The following is a 13884-nucleotide window of genomic DNA, read 5'->3' on the forward strand; positions in this document are numbered from 1 at the left end:
GGTGGGGACATAACCCAGTCACTAAGCACCGTGTGAGAGTACAGTGCCATGTTCTGCCCCTTTTGTGTTCAATCAGCTGAAGCCATCTCCATGGCAACCCCACTGTGTGTATCTAACCTCCAGCAACAAGCACAAGCAGGGCGGAGCCAATGTGACAGGCAGCGCCCTTCACCAATCAGCTTGCGGGATTTGCTTTGCTAACCCAATGAGCATGTACAGTATTCCCCGTAAGGGGCAAGCCCTCCACTTGTTGAATGAAAGCTGCGTCCATAGTTGCAGCAGGTGGAAGCTACAGGCGGCTGCTAGGAGGATCCCCATCCCGAGCCTCTAAGGTGACATTACTGATATGACTTCTTCTATGCACAACTGACATTCATCTCACTTTGCAAACTTTACCTTCCTATATCACCCAGTTCTAGCAGGTCCTTCCCTATAGGTGCTGCTGTAATAAGTCCTGCAGATAGCCTCACAGATTATTAGAATAATGTGTGCATTAGCATGACGGTGCAGTTTACTGTATATGTGCATCTGTACTGGAAAACAGTGTTTACTATTTACAGTGTGTTTTAGAGTTTAAAGGAAGAATTATTATTATTACTTTTACTATAGTATATATAATACAAGTCCTGTACCTGTGGAACTCCTATGTAATAGACTGTTTCAGAAATGCAAAGTATTTTAATGCTGAAGGGAATACTGTAGAATAATGGTGTCATGCAGTCATCAATGCACTATTTTTATAATTGGCGTAGTGTATTTATAGTTGGTGTAGTGTATTTATAGTTAGCGTAATATATTTATAATTGGTGTAGTGTATTTATAGTTGGTGTAGTGTATTTATAGTTAGCGTAATATATTTATAATTGGTGTAGTGTATTTATAGTAGGCGTAGTGTATTTATGGTTGGTGTAGTGTATTTATATTTGGTGTAGTGTATTTATAGTTAGCGTAGTGTATTTATAGTTAGCGTAATATATTTATAGTTAGCGTAATATATTTATAGTTGGCGTAGTGTATTTATAGTTAGCGTAATATATTTATAGTTAGCGTAATGTATTTATAGTTGGCGTAATGTATTTATAGTTGGCGTAGTGTATTTATAGTTGGTGTAGTGTATTTATAGTTAGCGTAGTGTATTTATAGTTAGCGTAATATATTTATAGTTAGCGTAATGTATTTATAGTTGGCGTAGTGTATTTATAGTTGGCGTAATGTATTTATAGTTAGCGTAGTGTATTTATAGTTAGCGTAATATATTTATAGTTAGCGTAATATATTTATAGTTGGCGTAGTGTATTTATAGTTGGCGTAGTGTATTTATAGTTAGCGTAATATATTTATAGTTAGCGTAATGTATTTATAGTTGGCGTAATGTATTTATAGTTGGCATAGTGTATTTATAGTTGGCGTAATGTATTTATAGTTGGCGTAGTGTATTTAGAGTTGGCGTAATGTATTTATAGTTGGCGTAATGTATTTATAGTTAGCGTAATGTATTTATAATTGGTGTAGTGTATTTATAGTTGGTGTAGTGTATTTATAGTTAGCGTACTATATTTATAGTTGGCGTAGTGTATTTATAGTTGGCGTAATGTATTTATAGTTAGCGTAATGTATTTATAATTGGTGTAGTGTATTTATAGTTGGCGTAATGTATTTATAGTTGGCGTAGTGTATTTAGAGTTGGCGTAATGTATTTATAGTTGGCGTAATGTATTTATAGTTAGCGTAATGTATTTATAATTGGTGTAGTGTATTTATAGTTGGTGTAGTGTATTTATAGTTAGCGTACTATATTTATAGTTGGCGTAGTGTATTTATAGTTGGCGTAATGTATTTATAGTTAGCGTAATGTATTTATAGTTGGTGTAATGTATTTATAATTGGTGTAGTGTATTTATAGTTAGCATAGTGTATTTATAGTTGGCGTAGTGTATTTATAGTTAGCGTAATATATTTATAGTTGGCGTAATGTATTTATAGTTGGCATAGTGTATTTATAGTTGGCGTAATGTATTTATAGTTGGCATAGTGTATTTATAGTTGGCGTAATGTATTTATAGTTGGCGTAGTGTATTTAGAGTTGGCGTAATGTATTTATAGTTGGCGTAATGTATTTATAGTTAGCGTAATGTATTTATAATTGGTGTAGTGTATTTATAGTTGGTGTAGTGTATTTATAGTTAGCGTACTATATTTATAGTTGGCGTAGTGTATTTATAGTTGGCGTAATGTATTTATAGTTAGCATAATGTATTTATAATTGGTGTAGTGTATTTATAGTTGGCGTAATGTATTTATAGTTGGCGTAGTGTATTTAGAGTTGGCGTAATGTATTTATAGTTGGCGTAATGTATTTATAGTTAGCGTAATGTATTTATAATTGGTGTAGTGTATTTATAGTTGGTGTAGTGTATTTATAGTTAGCGTACTATATTTATAGTTGGCGTAGTGTATTTATAGTTGGCGTAATGTATTTATAGTTAGCGTAATGTATTTATAGTTGGTGTAATGTATTTATAATTGGTGTAGTGTATTTATAGTTAGCATAGTGTATTTATAGTTGGCGTAGTGTATTTATAGTTAGCGTAATATATTTATAGTTAGCGTAATGTATTTATAGTTGGCATAGTGTATTTATAGTTGGCGTAATGTATTTATAGTTGGCGTAGTGTATTTAGAGTTGGCGTAATGTATTTATAGTTGGCGTAATGTATTTATAGTTAGCGTAATGTATTTATAATTGGTGTAGTGTATTTATAGTTGGTGTAGTGTATTTATAGTTAGCGTACTATATTTATAGTTGGCGTAGTGTATTTATAGTTGGCGTAATGTATTTATAGTTAGCGTAATGTATTTATAGTTGGTGTAATGTATTTATAGTTGGCGTAGTGTATTTATAGTTAGCGTAATGTATTTATAATTGTTGTAGTGTATTTATAGTTGGTGTAGTGTATTTATAGTTAGCGTACTATATTTATAGTTGGCGTAGTGTATTTATAGTTAGCGTGGTGTATTTAAAGTTGGCGTAATGTATTTATAGTTAGCGTAATGTATTTATAGTTGGCGTAATGTATTTATAGTTGGCGTAGTGTATTTATAGTTAGCATAGTGTATTTATAGTTGGCGTGGTGTATTTATAGTTAGCGTGGTGTATTTATAGTTGGCGTAATGTATTTATAGTTAGCGTAATGTATTTATAGTTGGCGTAATATATTTATAGTTGGCGTAGTGTATTTATAGTTGGCGTAATGTATTTATAGTTAGCGTGGTGTATTTATAGTTGGCGTAGTGTATTTATAGTTGGCGTAATATATTTATAGTTGGCGTAATGTATTTATAGTTAGCGTAATGTATTTATAGTTGGAGTAATGGTTAACATTGCTGCCTTACAGCACAGAGGTTTTGGGTTAGATTCTCACCAAGGCCTTATTGTTGTGGTGTTTGTACGTTCTCTCCATGTTCGCATGGGTTTCCTCCAGGTGCTCCAGTTTCCTCACACACTTTAAAAAACTTACTAAGTCTAGTGTGCATATAAATTGTAAGATCCCCTGGAGCAGGGACTGATTCTCTGTTAAGCCCTGCGTAATATTTGTGCGCTATATAACTAGCTGTTAGAAAAATATTATGTAGCACTGTTTATTCATTCACCTGCCCCCAGTGGAGCTTACAATTTAAATTCTCCCCTTCATGATCACATATGGGCAACACAGACGGTGTAATGGTTAGCATTACTGCCTCACAGCAGTTAGGTTGTGGGATTGATTCCCACCGTGGCCCTAACTGTGTGGAGTTTGTATATTCTCCCTATGCTTGCGTGGGTTTCCTCCGGGTGCTCCGGTTTTCTCCCACACTCCCAAAATATACTGGTACTGTAGGTTAATTGGCTTCCAACAAAATTTAACCCTAGTGTGTATGTGTGCTTGTGATAGAGAACATAGGGCCTGATTCAGACCCGCTCGCGCTGTGCGTTCGCAAGCGGCCTGATATTCTGCGTATGCGCATACACATGCTTCGTTCTGCGCGTGCGCGAACTACACAATGCGATATCATCCCTCACATTCGCCCAGCAAAGGCAGCCCAGGGTAATGAGAGACAGGAGAGGCCGTTTGTGGGTGGTGACAGGGGCAGGACACTAATAACGGGGGGTTGGAGATGCGAACGCAGGCGCGCCTGAGTGTTTCAACGCCGTTTTAGAGGCGTGCATAATTAACAGGCAGCGTCATAGTACACGTCACTTGCCTTATTTTTACACTGATTTCCTCGCAATGCTTGTGGTAGGGAAAAGCTACCTCAAGCACTGCGTTCACATCCGATGGTGCTCGATGTACCAATGTTTTAATACACTTCCTGGAGATGATGTGTTGCTCTGCCTGTGCGATTGGACGTATGCATACACAAAGTGGCCGCTCGCTAAGTCATGGTGCCTTGGCGAGCGTTCGCTTCCCGTGGCGTCACTTTGACAAATTTGCAAACGCATCCAGCGAATGTACGCAGATAGCGAACGGGTCTGAATCAGGCCCATAGATTGTAAGCTCCACTGGGGCAGGACCGATGTGAATGGCCGAATATTCTATGTAAAGCGCTGCGGAATATGTGTGCGCTATGTAAATAACTGGTAATAAATAAATATCCAATTGGGCGTGAGGTTTAGCTAGGTAAAAAACCTTGCGCATACTTTTGGATTACCGCGGGCTGCTGGGAGGGTCCACGGACTAATGATTTTTGGAAAAATCAGACTTGCTCTGGAAGTGCGAGAAAAACGATCCATCTCGGGTAGCTTGCAGGGTTGGCCACGGGCCATTCTCGTGTCACCCTGCAGGGTAAACGGCATGATCCGGGTCACGATGACCCGGATCGTGCCGCATGCTGCCCGATTTGCTGGCTTCAGTGGCGCTTGGAAATTACATTATCTCCAGGTGTCCACTGCAACCAGCAGCGACCTGCAGAGCAGCGCTTTGGAGTGAGGGGAGAGGATCGGGAGGGGGGTGATCGGAGTGCTGATTACCTGCGCCGGACCCGGCTCCGGTGTGAACGTTGCGGTGCCGCGGTGTGAAAGGGGTTTGTCCCGGGTTGGAAACGTGTTCCAAATCCCAGGTCAGACCCAGGACTTTGGTGTAAAAGGGGTATAATTAAATAGTAAAACCCTGCGGTTGCAGGAAAAATCCCGCCCGCAATTGGATTCCCCGCTTACAGTAGGTTTAGTATCACCCGGTGTATTTTTTCAACTGTGTAAGGAAATCTGATCACCTATAGGAAACCTGGGGAGAACGCCCACATGGATAGTGCCCTGCCTGGAATGGGACACCTAGCCCCTTCGCTGCGAAGCAGCAAAGCTATCCACTGTGCTACCTTGTTGTCCAGTGTACGTGGAGAAATATACATTGTGATGTGAAAAATACAGGGGAAAAGTAACCACTATAAGGCCCATCTACATCAAGCGTGTCCAGGCTGTGCTGCTTGTTTTGTACATATAATATGTCCTTTGCCGTGTTATCCTTTACTTTTCTGTAGTGTCTGATATCATTATATACTTTGGGCCTGATTCAGACCCACTCGCGAGCGGCTGTCCGCTTGCAAGTGGGTCGATGGTGTGCACTGCGCATGCGCACGACGGAGGGAGCTCCGTCGTGCGCATGCGCGAGACGCGACGAGCGAAGGACTTTCCTTCGCTCGTTGTGTCTGATCAAAGGGGGCGTGCTGTCGATGTTGATTGACAGCACGCCCCCTTTGGTGGGCGTGCCGGGGGCGTGCCTGCCAGACGGAGGCGTTCCCAAGGAAACGCCTACCGTCAGAAGCCGGCCCCACTGACATCACTAGTGATGTCAGTGGGAGTGATTTTGGCTCTGATAGAGCCAAAATCACTCCTGGCCGTGCGGTTGAGAAACTCAACCGCAGGCTTCTGCTCGCACTGGCGATGGTCGCGATGGTCAAGACCATCGCGACCATCATCCTGCACGCTCGTATATGCTGTGGGTGGTGACCCACAGCTATACGAGCGTCCAGGAGGACGCTCCATATTTATGGAGGTGGGCCCTGATTCAGAGCGAGCGCTCTGGTCAGAGCGTTCGGCTCTGAATCAGGGCCTTTGCCTCTGCACACAGGAATTGTGGAAGGTTCCATAGCAAAATTTAAACTGGGGAGCTGTAACAGCTGGTTACTCACAATGGAGCATTTGGTTATCTATTAGTTGGAAATCCTTTAGTAATGTTTAAACAAACCTATTAATCTATAACAGGGATCAGACATGCCAAACGGGAGTGGGAACTGAGTTTTATGACATTTCTTAATAATCAGCACAAAGGCTTCTCTGTTCAGTCTTATTTGCTATCAAGTGAGGCATCAGATATATTAGATGAGGTCTTGCATGTGCTATAGTTCTTATTAATATGAATTTGCATGGATATTTTGTAATACAGCGAAATACAAGCACAATTGTCTTGTGCAGATAAACTTAATTTTTCTAAAGTAATTTTATAGTGCACAGATATTCTGCAGCTCTTTACATAGAATATTTAGGTGTCTATTTACTAAGCAGTGTTAGGAGACAGAGTGAAAAGTGATAAGGTGCCAGCCAATCAGCTCCTAACTGCCATCTCGCAGGCCGTGTTTGAAAAATGACAGTTGGGAGCTGATTGGCTGGCACCTTATCACTTTTCACTCTGTCTCCTAACACTGCTTAGTAAACAGACCCCTTAGCCATTCACAGCCGCCCCAGTGGAGCTTCTTACAATCTATGGGCCTGAATCAGACCCGCTCGCGAGCGCATAGCGCTCTCAAGCGGGTCGATGGTGAGGTACCGCGCACACGCGTCGCGTGCATGTGCAAGCCCCGGAGCGAGAGAGATGTTCTCTCGCTCCGGTACTCACTACAAAAGGGGCGGCTGTCGATGTTGATCGACAGCTCACCCCGTTTTGTAGGCGGGGAGGGGGGGTGGAACGCCTGCCGCTTGTGGGAGGCACCACTGACATCACCACTGACATCTCTCTGGAGCTTGCGATGGACGAGACCCTACCACAAGGGTCTCGTCGCAAGCCCCGATGGTCGCGATCATCGCGACCATCACCTGGCCGCTCGCAAAAGCTGTGGGTGGTCACCCACAACTTAGCGAGCGGCCAGGAGACCGCAACAAAAACCCACCCAAAAAACGCCCTGATTCAGATCTTAAAGAGCGTCCAGCTCTGAATCAGGCCCTATGTTCCCTAACACATATATACTCACCCAGGTTATGTATTATTTTTTGTCAGAAACCAATTAATCTACAGTACCAGTATGTTTTTAGACTGTGGGAGAAAAACCATAGCACCGGGAAGAAACCCACGTAAACACAGAGGGAACATACAAACTGCACACGAATAGAGCCCTGATTGAAATCAAACTCAACACCATACCTCCCAACATTACCAGATTCAGTGGTGGGACAGTTTGCGTGTGCCAAATGCGTCTGTAGCGTTCCCGCTAGGCTGTTTCAGCGGGGCGCCGCGCCCTGCCCTATTTCTGAAGGGCAGAAAGCACCCTGCCCTCCAGCCTGCGGGTTCTGTCTCATCCGTGGGTTGCAGTGTGTGGTCAAAACGGCGGCGCAGCGGTCAGCGCCGGTGAATGGATGCCGGACGCATGCGCCCAGCATCCATTCACAGTGACCGCAGCACTTGGGGGCTGCATGGCATGTCCGTAAGTGCCGGGCACGCCCCCAGGAGTGACAGAAAAGGGACGCGTTATAAAGACACGCACTTTTTTCTTTGGCCACGCTCCCTTTTTGGCGGTGCGCGCACCTTCAGAGCGCGCAGAAGAGCCCTATCTCTAGGTCTGGTGCCCTGCCTGCTGCCGTACCTAGAGTGAACACTACATGTGCCTGCGAAAAGGGATGTGGTCTCATGTCTACAAGGTCACAAGCCATTGTGCATGATGTTATAGGCGGTGTTACCGCGTGCCACATCCCTGTTTCTCGTCACATGCGGGGCTAGCCCAGCGCTCTGGCAGCCCCAAACCTTTTCCGGCACAGTGTGAATTATTAATTCTCTGCTGTGACAGCGTGTCCCCCAGACAGAACTAGGACACACTGACACTTGGGGTTCCAGTACTAGGACACACTGACACTTGGGGTTCCAGAACTGACACACTGACACTTGGGGTTCCAGTACTAGGACACACTGACACTTGGGGTTCCAGAACTGACACATTGACACTTGGGGTTCCAGTACTAGAACACATTGACACTTGGGGTTCCAGTACTAGAACACACTGACACTTGAGGTTCCAGTACTAGAACACATTGACACTTGGGGTTCCAGAACTAAGACACACTGACACTTGGGGTTCCAGTACTAGAACACATTGACACTTGGGGTTCCAGTACTAGAACACACTGACACTTGGGGTTCCAGTACTAGAACACACTGACACTTGGGGTTCCAGAACTGACACACTGACACTTGGGGTTCCAGTACTAGAACACATTGACACTTGGGGTTCCAGAACTAAGACACACTAACACTTGGGGTTCCAGTACTAGAACACACTGACACTTGGGGTTCCAGAACTAAGGGCCTGATTCAGAGCCGCTCGTAAGCGGCCGCTCGTTCGCTCCGAGTGATGTTCACACAACTGCGCATGCGTATGGGTTTTAGTACGCATGCGCGAACCAGTCAGTGCAGTCGAAAATCATGTGCGTTCAAAATAGCGAATGCCTGCTAATTTGAGTGACAGGATGAGGCGTTTGTGGGTGGTAACAGGGGAAGGTGCTTGAAAACGGGGAGTGGAGATCCGAACGCAGGCGTGCCAAAAGGTCAAAACGGGCGTTTTAAGGGTGTGCATAATTAACAAAGCAGCGTCATCGACCACGTCACTTGGTTGTCTTTTAGCCTGAACTGTTCGCATGATTGCGGTAGGAAAATCCAACCACAAGCACTGCGAGCAGTTCATACGGCTTTCGATGTACTCGATTAATCAAATAAATAACGGAGATGACGTATGATGCGAGCGGCCAGGGGGCGTTTTTTCCAAAATAGTGAGCGCATGTTTCGTTCGCTCGTTCAGACATAGAGGCGTCAACAGACCGCAAAGAGCGAGCGCTTAATTTAAATAGCCAGACCCTTTTTCTGAACGAGCGTCCGCAAATAGCGTCCGGCTCTGAATCAGGCCCTAAGACACACTGACACTTGGGGTTCCAGAACTAAGACACACTGACACTTGGGGTTCCAGTACGAGAACACACTGACACTTGGGGTTCCAGAACTAAGACACACTGACACTTGAGGTTCCAGAACTAAGACACACTGACACTTGGGGTTCCAGTACGAGAACACACTGACACTTGGGGTTCCAGGACTTGGAATATGTTCTTAGTGCAGTTAGTGGAATATGGTCCTGATTCAGAGGCGCTTGCTATTTGTGAGCGCTCGCTCTGAATCAGGGCGGATTTAAAAAAAAAAAAAAAAAATCCTCCTCCAGGCCGCTCGCATAGCTGTGGGAGACCACCCATAGCTTGTGCGGGCGACCTGGCGATGGTCGCGATTACCGCGACCATCGGGCTTGCGACTAGACCCTTGTGGTAGGGTCTCGTCCACCGCAAGCCCCAGTGAACTTCCTGCTCTAATAGAGCAGGAAGTTAACTACTGACATCACATGTGATGTCAGTAGGGCCGCCCACAAACGTTTGTGCAGCCACCCCCCGACTTGCCTCCAAAACGGGGCGAGCTGTCGATCAACATCGACAGCCGCCCCGGTTTGCTGCGAGCCCCAAGCGAGTGAAGTTCTCCCTCTCTCCGGGGCTCGCGCACTGCCCGACCATCGACCCGCTTGCGAGAGCTATGCGTCAAGACCATCGGGCTTGCGACGAGACCCTTGTGGTAGGGTCTCGTTGCCGCAAGCTCTGGAGTGCTTTCGGCTCAAACAGAGCCAAAAGCACTCCCACTGACATCACTTGTGATGTCAGTGGGTCCGGCCCCAGACGGTAGGCGTTCCCATGGGAACGCCTCCATCTGGGCAGCCACACCCCCGGCACACCCACCAAAGGGGGCATGCTGTCACTCAACATCGACAGCACGCCCCATTTGGTACAAGACCCGGAGCGACGGTTTGCCCGTCGCTATCCGGGTCTCGCGCATGCGCACGATGGAGCCAGCTCCATTGTGCGCATGCGCACTGGGCCACCATCGACCCGCTTGTGAGCGCTCAGCGCTCGCGAGCGGGTCTGAATCAGGCCCTATGTTCTTAGTGCCGTTACTTTAATATGTTCTTAGATAAAATAACAGTTATATTCAATTATATAAGGTCACAGCAGCTTAAGGGCTGTATCCAATTAGACGCGAAAATTTTCGCATTTTCGAAATTTTTGCACCCTTTGCCCGAATGTGTCACTTTTCGCCGCTATTGCTTATGCAGGTTTTCGGGCAAACCTATTAGAAAAGACGCCCGAACAAAAAATTACGAAAAGTTTTCCTGAAAAAAAGGGGAAATGTTCCTGTACCCCCAAAAAAGGTGAACTAACATTGGGTAATAGTTTAGAAGTGTATTATTGACTAAAATCAAAGGGCTTCAGCTTTTTAAATTGTGTCAAATGGCTGTTATATGTATTTTTCTTTAACAGTGAATTCGTTTTAAGAAAGCGAGTATTTTGGGGCAAAATAAATGCAGTTAAATTAGAGGTACATATAAACTATGGATGCAAGTATCAGCAGCGGCTCCTGTCCTCTTCCCGGAGCTCAGTATAGATTATTGTTATAGATTATTGTTGATAGAGTCAGATATCTTATACAGTAGCTCACTGAAAACATCTGTAACCATCTGACTTAGGGCCTGATTCAGACCCGCTCGCAAGCGCTTGAGCGCTCGCAAGCGGGTCGATGTTTGGCTGTGTACACGCGCAGCGGCCGCACTTCGCGTGCGCAAGCCCCGGAGCGAGAGAGAAATTCTCTCGCTCCGGGGCTCACTACAAAAGGGGTGGCTGTCGATGTTGATCGACAGCTCGCCCCGTTTTGTAGGCGTGGTCGGGGGGTGGTTTCACAAACGGAGGCATTCCCAAGCGAACGCTTGTCGTTTGTGGGCGGCCCCACTGACATCACCAGTGATGTCATTGGGAGAGCTTTAGAGCCGAAAGCTCTCTGGGACTTGCGTCAGCCGAGAACCTACCTCAAGGGTCTCGTCACAAGCCCCGATGGGCGTCCTGGTCGCTCGTTTAAGCTGTGGGTGGTAACCCACAGCCTAGTGAGCGGCCAGGAGGCCGGCTCAGAAAATGGAAGCGGCCGCCCTCATTCAGAGTGAGCGCTCACATTTTGCGAGCGGCTCTCAATGAGGTCCTTAGAGCGCAGGTAAAATTTACTTTATTTCTAGATTGCAGCTGCTGCTGGCCTGGATCCCGGCACCTGCTCAATTAATTTGGCAGGAGCCGGGACCGGCGTACGCACATAAGCGGTGGTGGCGCCGCTCATGCGCATAACACCAGCTGTCATGGGTTTTGGATAGCCAATAAGATTCGGTTTTTAAAACCGAACGGAACCGAGTAGAACCGAACCCGCTCACCCCTACTTTAAACCCATTTTCCAACACTTTTAAATTTTGATCCCAAAAATGACATTAGGGAGAATTAAGTTAATTAAAAAATTATTTTTGCCTAAAAGGTCATTTGGGGGTTATCCAAGGGGTTCTAAACCAAGTCCCCACATTTTTAGGCCATTATAGGGGTTTTGCACATTTTTTCACCTGCTCTGAGATGTTGAAAACTATTCGACGTTCTTAGCTGCGCAAAATTCACATGTGCGAAAGCCGCGGCTAATAGGACAGCACGATACACATATTTGGCAAAATGTTCGCACAAGTGTAAACTTTTTGCAAAACCGCGGCTAACTGGATATGGCCCTAAAGCTGGGTACACACGAGGCGCGTTTTTTAAGCGAATTTCCGACAGATCAGAACATCAAATCGTTCAAATCGTCCAGTGTGTACTAGAGAATCCGAACCGCTCCGGAAATGGGGATCCGATTCCCACCTGACCGAGGCTTGGGTTCGCTTCTACAAAAGGTGCCGAGTCCTGACTCAGCGCCATTTCTCCTGCACGCTCCGGACTGCGCACTGCTCTGTACTGGGCTGGCCGGCTGAGTGGGACAAGTGGCTGTATAGGGGGCACGCTGATGTATGCTGCGCAATGCTCTGCTGATCGCTGGCAGAGTGGCTGTATAGGGGGCACACTGCATGCTGATGCTGCGCTATACTCTGCTGATTAAGTGCTGTGTCCAGAGACTCACAAGTGGCTGTGCTGGTAAAGTGACTGTGTAAGGGGCACACTGACTGCACGCTGATGTATGCTGCATTGCTCCGCTATACTGTTTAAAGTGTCGAGACTCACAAGTGGCTGTGTGTAAAAAAAAAAAAAAAAGAAAGTTAAAAGTTTTAAAAAATCTAGTTGGCATGTGGATGTGTGGCTGCACTCCTCAACCTCCTGCAGATTTTGGCATTGTCGCTCACTCTCATCTCCTTGACTTTCTTTGCTGTCTTGGTCCCTGTGACACTGTCCTTGGCTGGCCCGCCGCCTACCTCTCAGGTTACTCCTCTGTGTCTTTACTTCTGACCCTTGCTGCTCACCTGTTTCTCTCTCTCTCTCTCTCTCTTTCTCACTCTCTCCTCCACCCCCCCCAGACTCTGCCCTCTGGAAATGTCTTCATTGGTTACTCAGCTTTCAATCTAAAAAAACACATATTTTTTGGTGCTGTGTATACAAGCACCGTGACTCTGTGGGCCTTAGCCCTCTGTGTATACAAGCACTGTGACTCTGTGGGCCTTAGCCCTCTGTGTATAAAAGCACCGTGACTCTGTGGGCCTTAGCCCTCTGTGTATACAAGCACTGTGACTCTGTGGGCCTTAGCCCTCTGTGTATACAAGCACCGTGACTCTGTGGGCCTTAGCCCTCTGTGTATAAAAGCACTGTGACTCTGTGGGCCTTAGCCCTCTGTGTATAAAAGCACCGTGACTCTGTGGGCCTTAGCCCTCTGTGTATAAAAGCACCGTGACTCTGTGGGCCTTAGCCCTCTGTGTATACAAGCACTGTGACTCTGTGGGCCTTAGCCCTCTGTGTATAAAAGCACCGTGACTCTGTGGGCCTTAGCCCTCTGTGTATACAAGCACTGTGACTCTGTGGGCCTTAGCCCTCTGTGTATACAAGCACCGTGACTCTGTGGGCCTTAGCCCTCTGTGTATAAAAGCACTGTGACTCTGTGGGCCTTAGCCCTCTGTGTATAAAAGCACCGTGACTCTGTGGGCCTTAGCCCTCTGTGTATAAAAGCACCGTGACTCTGTGGGCCTTAGCCCTCTGTGTATACAAGCACTGTGACTCTGTGGGCCTTAGCCCTCTGTGTATACAAGCACCGTGACTCTGTGGGCCTTAGCCCTCTGTGTATACAAGCACTGTGACTCTGTGGGCCTTAGCCCTCTGTGTATAAAAGCACCGTGACTCTGTGGGCCTTAGCCCTCTGTGTATACAAGCACTGTGAGTCCGTGGGCCTTAGCTCTCTGTGAATACAAGCACCGTTAATATTAATAATAATGTTGCACAATATACACTGATACACAGTTTGAAATGTATTATTATCTTCAGTGATAATTATTTGAAAATGTGCTAATCAAAAAGTTAAGTCCGCCTAGTAAAAGCCCAGTTTTGGGGGGCAGACAATTTTATGTTCTTGGACAAAACAAAGTTCAAAAGCCTTTGAAAGAAAGTCTCATCCTTCTCTCCGGAGAAATAACACCAGCTAAATTCTAAGCTCCACTATCCTTATATTTAGTGTCCTTAGAGACATCCAGATCAGCAGCCCATAGAAGCGAATAGTGTTACAAATCATGTGGTTTTTAGGAGAAAATGTATCAGGGATCTAGTTACTAAGCAGTGTTAGG

At 45.7% G+C, this 13884-nt stretch overlaps 1 protein-coding gene across 3 annotated transcripts in view; it reads left to right on the top strand.

Annotated features, from left to right (window-relative positions):
- Window positions 1-260: 260 nt before the first annotated feature.
- The window catches only part of CAPSL (calcyphosine like), a 34496-nt gene continuing 20872 nt past the window's right edge, over window positions 261-13884 (top strand). For all 3 annotated transcript variants that reach the window (XM_088447780.1, XM_088447782.1, XM_088447779.1), the window contains exon 1: window positions 261-332. The gene's annotated coding sequence lies outside the window, so the exon portion shown is untranslated. The remainder of the gene's footprint in view (window positions 333-13884) is intronic.

The sequence above is a fragment of the Taudactylus pleione genome, unplaced genomic scaffold, assembly GCF_031769625.1.
Source record: "Taudactylus pleione unplaced genomic scaffold, aTauple2 ptg000438l, whole genome shotgun sequence".
Lineage (NCBI taxonomy): Eukaryota > Metazoa > Chordata > Amphibia > Anura > Myobatrachidae > Taudactylus > Taudactylus pleione.